The sequence below is a fragment of the Apium graveolens genome, chromosome 5 (genome assembly GCF_009905375.1).
Source record: "Apium graveolens cultivar Ventura chromosome 5, ASM990537v1, whole genome shotgun sequence".
Classification (NCBI taxonomy): Eukaryota; Viridiplantae; Streptophyta; class Magnoliopsida; order Apiales; family Apiaceae; genus Apium; species Apium graveolens.
The window spans coordinates 120,599,876-120,609,772 of record NC_133651.1 but is presented as its reverse complement, the minus strand read 5'-3'; positions in this window follow the sequence as shown (position 1 = coordinate 120,609,772).

Genomic DNA, 9,897 nt, shown 5'->3' with positions numbered 1-9,897 from the left:
TGCAACTATAGTTTTATGTCAACTTCTTAGGATACTATAGGTAGGCCCAAGTGAGGTCTTAGTATCGAACCAAGTTTAGGAGTTAGTTTTATGAGTTAGGAGTTAGGAAAAGTCAGAATTAAGTGAATGCACAAGGTAGAAAGATTCATTTTTTCCAAGGCACGCAAGGTGATGCCAAATGGTGCATTCGGGAAGGTTGAGTTTGTGCAAGGAGTTTATGAGTCCAATTAGGTGAGGCCTAGGTGTGTTTTGATTTTTTAAGATAATATAATGTCGATAGGAGGTAATGTACTAAGAGGAATCAAGTGAATTGGGTTTTCAGTACTTGGATTTATAGAGTTTTATGATTAGAAAGGTGGTGTAGAGAGAATCGAGTGATTAAGGGTAGAGTGTCTTGAGACCATTTGATACTTACGTGTTTATGTAAAATAAATGCCATGTTACTATGTGATTATATGTGATTATGTGCACTAATGTGTATAAGTATCTATGTGTAGAGTTGCATGATAATAAAGTATAGTCGTGTATATAAGACCTATATATTGCATTAGAGTCGAATAGTGTATAAGTATAGGGTATGTTTAGTAACGAGATTTATTATATATGTAGGTCCAAGAGAGAGTAGAGGTAAGAATCTTGCCATCAAAGTCGAGTAAGCGGGTTCAAGGTTGCTATAAGATTGATTAAGGACTTTTAGGAGAGGCTAGTGTTTCTCTTTCAAACTCATTTTATGCAAGTGTTCCTCCCATTCTTTTAAAACTCATTTTGTGCAACTGTTTTGCCTTAACCTATTGATAATAGTTATGTTTCTTTCAATACTTTATTCCTTAGTCATTGAACGTTATGATACCATGATTATTACTCTTGATCTTGTGAATTATTTGATATTCCCATGATTAGCTATTCATATGCTTGAATGATTGATCTTTCATCCTTGATGACCCCCACTAGTGAGATGATAATGTGTTCCTGACAAGAAACCTGTAATTCTAATCCTTTGACTTTTGATCGTAATTCTATTGCCTAGAATCCCTTGAAAATGGAATAATTGATATCCTTGCTTAGAATCTTTGGAAAATCACCTCCTAGCATCAATTTTACAAAAGATACTTGCTTAAAAGAGAAGTTTTCAAACAAATGAATGTTTTCTTGAGATTAGTGGATTGGACTAAGATGCAAGTCCTTTTCAGACATGTTATATTAGGCTTAAAAGATGCCTAGGGATCCCAATCAGAATTTGTTTGAACCCGACGAGGTTTAGGGATTACTTCGCGGCTGATCACCGGCTGTAATCCGTATTGTCATAAAATGATTTTGAGCAATGATTTGTTTAAAAATGTTTTTGACTTGAATAATGATGTCATCTACCCATTTTAAATATTACTTGTTATATCATTAATTTATATCTCATTATATCTCTTGCTGAGCATTTGGCTCACTTCTTGCTATTTATCCATGTTATTTCAGCTATCAAGCATGGTTAGATTTAAGCAGAATGCTCGTAAGTCTAACAATGGAGATGATGAGGCCTATTCGAGAGCTCAGGTAGGGTAGTAGACTGCTTGTAATAGTTGTTAGTGTTGGACTGTTCAAATACTAAACCATTGCGATCTTGGATTATTTTATAATATCCCTTTTGTAATATATATTTATCAGTTATTATCTTTTGATTAAATTTTCGGCTGCCACAAAACTTAAGAAAAAAAAGCAATATGTCATAATTTTCAATGTTAGTAAGAAAGATTGAGCCACATGAGAAAAAGTAAAGATTTCTCATATAATGATGTCACACTTGAGATGAAGAATCAGTCTTGCAGAAACTAATGTATGAGGATTTTCGGAACATAATCAAGGGTGTGATGAGTGAGATAAGAACAAAGGTATGATTACGCTGATGACTGCATGGTCATGCTATTGAGGATATATGATGGCATGCCCATGCTGCTGAATTGCATGGTCATTCCAAAAGTAGAAAAACAACTGTAGCTTTTTGGTGGCCAGATGGAAGACATTGCATGCTCATCGTCAAAGCTGCATGATCACGCTACCTTTAATTATTATTATTATTAATTAGGATTTGTTTTTATTTTGTTTTAGGGTTTTTTATCTCTGTAGAACCAATCTTATGATGTAACATATTATCAATCTTTGATTGAAATCAAAACCCTTAAGAGTTTTTTCTTATTCTTTCTTGTGGATTCAAGAAGCTTTACCTTGTAGATTCAAGGTTTACCTTGTGGATTTAAGGTATTAAAGGATTTTTCATGTAAGAGTCCTTGCGAGTATTAGTGCTTGCTTCTCCTACGCTTCTGTGCTGCGTCAGTTGGTATAAGACTAAGCTTTTTTCTTGTCATTTTCATTACCTGATTCATTATGGGAAAACCAATTCTCAAAGAAGATCTTCGAGAGGTTACGACGGCTTTAACCGCGGCTCTAAAGCTTTTCTCATATCAAGTGTATATGTTTCCGAATTAAGTGAGAAAAAATAACAAGCAACAAAGAGGTGAAAGTGAAGAGCAGAATCTAGTCAATCGAGGCAGAAAATATCATATAGGTGACAAATCTGGCTTGAAGTCAAATACAGATATTCGGTCATAGAACAATGATTATATATAAGAGGCTTATATACCGTTATTCTTTGGGACTTTGGGTATTGAAGAGTTCTTAAATTGGCAGAATGATGTCGATAAGTTTTTCGATGTCATGGAGGTTCCTGAAAATAAGAAAGTTAAAGTGGTGGAAGTTTGATTGATGAGTGTTGCTTATTTATGGTGGGATAAACTTGTTATACTGAGAGAGAAACAAATGAAAAGACCCATTAGAACATGGAGGATGATTAAAGAATGAAGATGGAGAGGTTTTTTCCAGAGGGATATGAGTCTAAGATTCATATTGATCATTAAAAAAGGGATAATTCGGTTCAATATCGTGAACCTGATCATGTTGACAATATGTTTGATAAAAGTCCTCAACCAAAACTGGGAAGCTTGTTGAATTTTGGAGATAAAGAAGTGACTGACTTTGATAATACAAAAAACTTGAAAGACGTGGAGTTAGTTAAAGATGTGTGCGAGATTACGAGTTCTGAAAATTGTATGTCTATTGATTCGTTAAAAGTGGTTGAGGTCAACAAAGCAAAGATGATTTACAAGAGTACAACAAAGAAAACATTGATGATATTTATAAAGATGATAATAATGACGATGATGAATTATAACTTAAAGGCGTGCATGAAAAGTCCTTGGACATTTACAAATCTGTAGGTGATCTGCAACCTCAAAGTTTAATTACATCGTTGTGTAAAGTGATTCTCTGTACTTCTCAAATTGTGACAAATTATAAATATTATGAGAACTTTTATTTAAGAAAGATGATCAGTGAAGTCAAATTGCCTCTACAAATTTATGTCGCAATAGATAATATTGTTTGGAATAATCCAGTGGTTGTGACTACCATAAGTGAAAATTTTGTGATTGACATTGCTAGCTTGAGGTACAAAGTTACAACAGTTTTTGATAATTTTGATGTGGAATCATGTGAGTTAGTAATGGGGAGATCATATTAGTTTGATTTGAACTTATATCACAGAAGTAGGGAGAAAATAATTGACAATGATGGAGGGTATGTTTTGTATCCATTGGAGGATAGTCTTTCCCGTAATCCCTCTTTTGAATACGTGATGTTTGTTCCTGCAAATACTGCGTGTAGAAAAGTTGAAGTTGGTTTCATTACTAAGATGGAAATGGTTAACAAAGATGTGGTTGGATTAACTCAAGTGTTGTTTCCAAAATTTGTTAATTTTGAAGAAGAGTTCAGGTACAAACTTCCAGTAAGGGTCATTGCTATTGAAATTACCACCATGGCAACATAAACAACAAGTCGACGTAATTGTTATTCTAGATGAAAACTCGAGGTCGAGTTCTTTTGAAGTGGAGGAGTCTGGTGTAGGAGGATTTTTGGAACACAATCAAGGGTGTGATTAGTGTGAGAAGACCAAAAGTATGATCACGCTGATGACTACATGGTCACGCTTTAGAGGACGTATGATGGCATGCTCATGGCGCTAGATTACCTGGCCATGCCAAAAGTGGAAAAAATAACAGTAGCTTTTGATGGCCAGATGAAAGACATCGCATGCTCATGTTCAAAGCTGCATAATCACGCTACCTTTAATTATTATTTATTTTTAATTAGGATTTATTTTTATTTTATTTTAGGGTTTTATATCTCTATATAACAAATATTATGATGTAACATATTAACAATCTTTTACTGAAATCAAAACCCTTAAAAGTTTTCTCATTCTTTCTTGTGGATTCAAGAAACCCTTGTGGATTGAAGTTTTACCTAGTGGAGTCAAGGTATTAAAGGATTTCTCATGTAAGGGTCCTTGCGAGGATTACCGCTTGCTTTTCCTACGCTTTCGTGCTGTATCGGAAATACTAAGCAACCTAATTAATTTGTGTGTATCGATTATTCTTTTTGGACAACTGAAGTATATAAGTTATGCATTCAATGATGAAAGATAATATATAGCTTAGTAATATATATACATATATGTATGTATGTATGTATATATTATACTATGTTATTTGACTGGTCTCAAGGATCTGGATACCAAATTTCTGTCAAAAAACCTAATTATATAGAGGAACAATATTGAATTGATCGGACATATATTATACACCAATGACAAGATACCAACTATAACAGCCTGGAATTTTTGAATTATTAATAGTCGAAAAATTAACAAAACTTAAATATGAACATCTATTATACACCACTGACATGATAAAAATATTCCTACATATATTGGTTTATGGTTGCTCTCATCAAAATCCCCGCTTTTCTCCTATGATTATCTGTAAAAATAAAGAAATACGAGTGAGGCAAATGCCCAGTACAAATATAATTTTATTAAGTTTGAAATTAAAATACGAGTTAATTATTCATTCGTAAAACAGAGTTCAAAAATGAGAATGATGTAAAGATGTATAAATATTTTCAAAATAATTAAAGTATTAAATGAATTTATACAGTGACGAGCACTTTAAGTAAAACCAGTAGAGCGATATTTTAACGTGAAAGTAATGATGAATATCAAGTAAGGTTGTAAGTTATAAATAACCGAAAGAGGTATATTTTATCAACACAGTGTCACACCCCCAATTTAACAATACATAATATAAAAACTATTACAATAATTAAAAGATAGTTAATACAACTGAATCCAAGATCTTACAGTTTAGGGTTTGGAACAGCCCAACACTATTAACCATTACAATTGGTTTTAATATCGAGTCCTCACACAAAACTATCTCTTATTCTACCTGAGCTCGAACATACGCCTCGGCATCACAAGTCTTACGTGTTGTCTGCTTGAATCTAACCATAGCTGCTAGCTGTAATATCAGGGTGAAAGCAAGTAGTGAGACAAATGCTCAATAAGTGCTAAACAATACGATACAAAACATATATCGAGTTATATGAGAATGACAATGTGATGATAGAGCTAATAATAATAAGAGATGAACTTTTGGGTGATGGCATCATTTGTTTGTATCAAAACATTTCCAAAATCATTTCTTAATCAAAAACCATTTTATGACACTATGGATTACAGCCGGTGATCAGCCACGAAGTAATCCCGAATCTCGCTGGGTTCTAAAATATTAATGGGATCCCTAGGCAACTTTTAAGCCTACAATTTAAGTGTGGAAAGGACTCGCGTCTTAGTCCAGATCCACTATTTAAAGAAAACATTTATCCCCCTTTGAGATTGAAAATCCAGATTTTTAATCATTTCTAAAACTGATGTCGATTGACAATTAATTTCTTAAACAATAAACATCTTTATCAAGGGATTATAGATCAACTTTGAAACACTGGAAATATGTCCACTAAATCTCAGGGTCATGATCCACTAGACTTTACTCTATCAGGGTAAGTGAACGGTTTCTATTTACAAGGATTTTGACAAGGAGATTTAGTAAGGTTATTGGATAACATGAAAGAGTATTGCCAGACTAGGCTTAAGGCAATAGTTTCAGATAAGGTATAGGTATTAAAATATCAAGAAGATAAGCATTACTGGTTCCAGGTATGATACATGTGTTAAAATACAAAGGAAGTAATCATCAGCTCAAGGTATAACAGGGTATCAAGCTTTGAGGGTAAGAATAGGGTTATCAACAATCATTAACAATTTTTAAGGAATGACTGGCTTTTAGGCTTCAAGCTGAGGTTACTGAGTATAACTTATACATGGTTCAACATCACAATTACTTTGGTATGCTAACATAATATGACATTTAATCTACTTTCATAATAATCTTCAAATGAGCCTAAATTATTTACAATAGACACTTGAGGGTTCATGGCATTTCTATATAATACGAAGGTAGGTTTGAGAACCACTTGGTACATGTATAACAAGATAAATCAGAATACGCGCATCATATATAGGAACTAGTTATCACACATTTGCAATGTAAACTAAAAGCAGGTTGAATCACTTACCTTGAGAAAGGCTAGACTGGACTGGCTGGTAGGAACAACTGGAAGCTTTACTCGACCTTTATGGCAAGTTTACCCTCATCTCGAGATCCTACACAATTAATAATAACCTCATTATAATATATTCTCACCAACTCAACCTATTTACAACCCGAAATTAAACATAATGGCAATTAGGCCTATATACACGCAATTTATAATCACCTTATAAACATAATAGTACACATAGCCACATATGCTTACATATTTAAGTACCAAATAATATCAGACACACCATATTGCAACACTAGGCTTGGATGATCTCGCTCCACAACTTAAGTCACTTGATCGCTAAACTAGACAAAATCCCCAAATTTTGTCCTCCTAACTCGATTTGCCTTTACTAAACCATCCAATTCCTATTGAACCTAACTTGGGCCTTTCACTCTACTGGATGTATTCTATCTTGCAACTATAGTGGTCAACCTAGGCCTCACTCATAAGTGCTCTAAAACTATGTGGTAAGTGAAGGTGCTTATTATGGTAAATTTCAGAATGATATCTATGGTTTCTTTGGTGCATTAGACCCTCTTACACTTCAAATTTACCTCCAAAACTTCTAAACTAGACTCTTCTGATCATAAGGAAACTCCCAAACTTGATGTGGCTCAAGGGCCTAGCTTGGGCCTCCCTAGGCCTAAGCTTAAAGTCCATGATTCCCCTGTTTTTCTGGGCAGAAAAGGTCCTGACTTGAACTAACTTGTGACACGTTATTTTAACTCAAATCCTATGAACTGTGGCTGGAAAAACTCCTCTGACACTCCCTATAACTAAGACCCAATAGGGACTAATGAGGGTGTACCTATGACATGGTCAAACCTTCCCATTTATAAGTTGCAACAAAACTGTCCCCTGCTGGACAGATTTTGTGTTTCCACTCGTGCACCTAACCAAACGTCTTACAAACCTCCAAAAAACACCTAAAACCTATTTTATACTCCTTGTTCTAGCTTCTGGTGGCTTGGGCCTCAAGGTGTACAATAAATACCCAATCAAAACTTTCCCACAAACTAGTATAAAAATTCTGGAAAAATACAAACACTAACCAAACCCTTTCCACCTTAACTCCCACTTATTAACCAAGCATCCAACCTTTACCAAAGCAAAACTAGTGCATCAACATCCTAAAATAATGCCTCAACAGGAGTGGAGATCATCCATGCCCTAGAACACCTACATGCAAATAAAAATACAATATGCAACTCATGGAAAACACTTAACAAGGTTTCGGCTAAACATGGAGTTTAAATTCTTGTAAATTCGACTTGAACCTATTACCCAACCTTAATAATCATGAAATATATCTTCTCTTAACTATTATTAAGCAATATATCATGGAAACAATCTATTTCAAGCATAAATAATTCGAATTTATAGACTTTTAAACATGAAAACGTGATTTCGAGAAGAATAGCATACACAACATGGTTGATCATTTTATTAACATCTTAAAACTAGCATGCAGGGATAAACATGATTATATAGTGAAATTTAAGTAGCATGAAAAGGTTTTAAAGGTATGGTTTCTCCATAAAATACTTGGTCAAAACATATATGAAATGTATCTCATAGAGAGCTCTTAAATTCACAAGAATCAAGAGTTTCTCTTTGGAGATCACACAAAAGCTACACATGCAACCATGAAACTTCATCTCCTAATCACAAAATTCTTGGGAAGTATATAAAATAATTGTAGGTAGGGGAATTACATTAGGGAAAATGAGAAATGGGATGGAAAAATGGAAGGGAGTGAGGATGGGGGGTTTCGGCCGAGAGCAAGGAAGAGAGGGGGATGAAAAGAAAAAGAGAGAAGTGAGTTGGAGTAGAGTGAGTTTGGTTGAGTGTGAGTTTGAGTATAATCATGGAATTACTCATATACAACTTGTGAGTGTAGTGTGTTTTTACCCTTCCCTCCCTTCTCTTCTTGAAAACAAACTTGCATGCAAGGGTATTCTAGTAAAATGGCCTTGGTATGAGTGGTTAGTGGGGTGTTTATTGACTCTAGTGCCCTTGAGTTGAATTAGAAGTGATTTGCATGCATGGGCAAAAGAGTAAAATGCAAATTAAATAAACAATTAGTTGTAAAGAATAATTTTTATAAATAAAATTAATATTTCAAAATTTATAAAAGTTGTACCATAAAATAACTTGGATTCTTAAAAATTTTATGAGATCAATTTTGAAATTTGTGAATGAAATTATTTTTAAAAGAAAATTTTCCAAGGTATAGAATATTCCTTATAAATCAAAAATAAAGGCAAATAATATAACTCTTTCTTTGAAAAATTTATAATCTACATAAAGCAACTTATAACGCAGCAATTCCATTCACACAAACGTACAATCATTACGTATATTTATAATTGGCTCTAATATTATACAAAGTTCACAAATAATATTACATAAAATGTTGGTCGTAACATCCTCTCCCCCTTAAAGGATTCTGTCCCCAGAATCTAAGAGAATAGATGAGGATACCGGGAATGCATATCAGACTCTAACTCCCAGGTTGATTCTTCGACCTTGGGGTTCCTCCAAAGTACTTTCACTAACTTTACCGACTTATTCCTAAGACTCTTTACTTGCCAGTCGAGTAATTTGACAGGTTGCTCCATAAATGACAGGTCTGCCTGAATTTCTACAGGTTCATATTCTATCACATGGTTGGCATCAGGATTGTACTTCTTAAGCAATGACACATGGAACACATTGTGCACATGCTGATACTGAGGTGGTAAGGCTAACTCGTACGCCACCTTCCCCACTTGACTCAAAATTTCAAAAGGACCTATATATCAAGGCGCTAACTTCCCTTTCTTGCCAAATTTAGATAACCCTTTCCTTGGTGACACTTTCAGCAAAATGGCTTCGCCTACTTGGAATTTAACATCCTTACGCGCTGGATCCGCATATTTTCTCTGTCTATCTTGAGCAGCAAGCAACCTTTTCTGAATTAATTTGACTGTCTCATGCAGCTGTTGTACCAATTCCGAGCCTAGAATCTTTCCTTCTCCTACTTCATCCCAACTTGTCGGTGATCTACATTTTTGTCCATATAAAGCTTCGTATGGTGGCATGCCAATACTGGAGTGATAGCTGTTGTTATAGGAGAATTTTACTAATGGCAAGTGTTCGTCCCAACTTCCTGCAGCATCGATTGCACAACTGCACAATATGTCTTCGATTGTTTGAATTTTCCTTTCGCTCTGACCATCAGTCTGCGGGTGATACGTACTCATGTTCAACTTCGTACCTAGACTCTCTTAAAATTGCTTCCAGAATTTTGAGTTAAATCGGGGGTCTCTGTCTGAAACTATCGATACAGGCACTCCATGTCTTAGT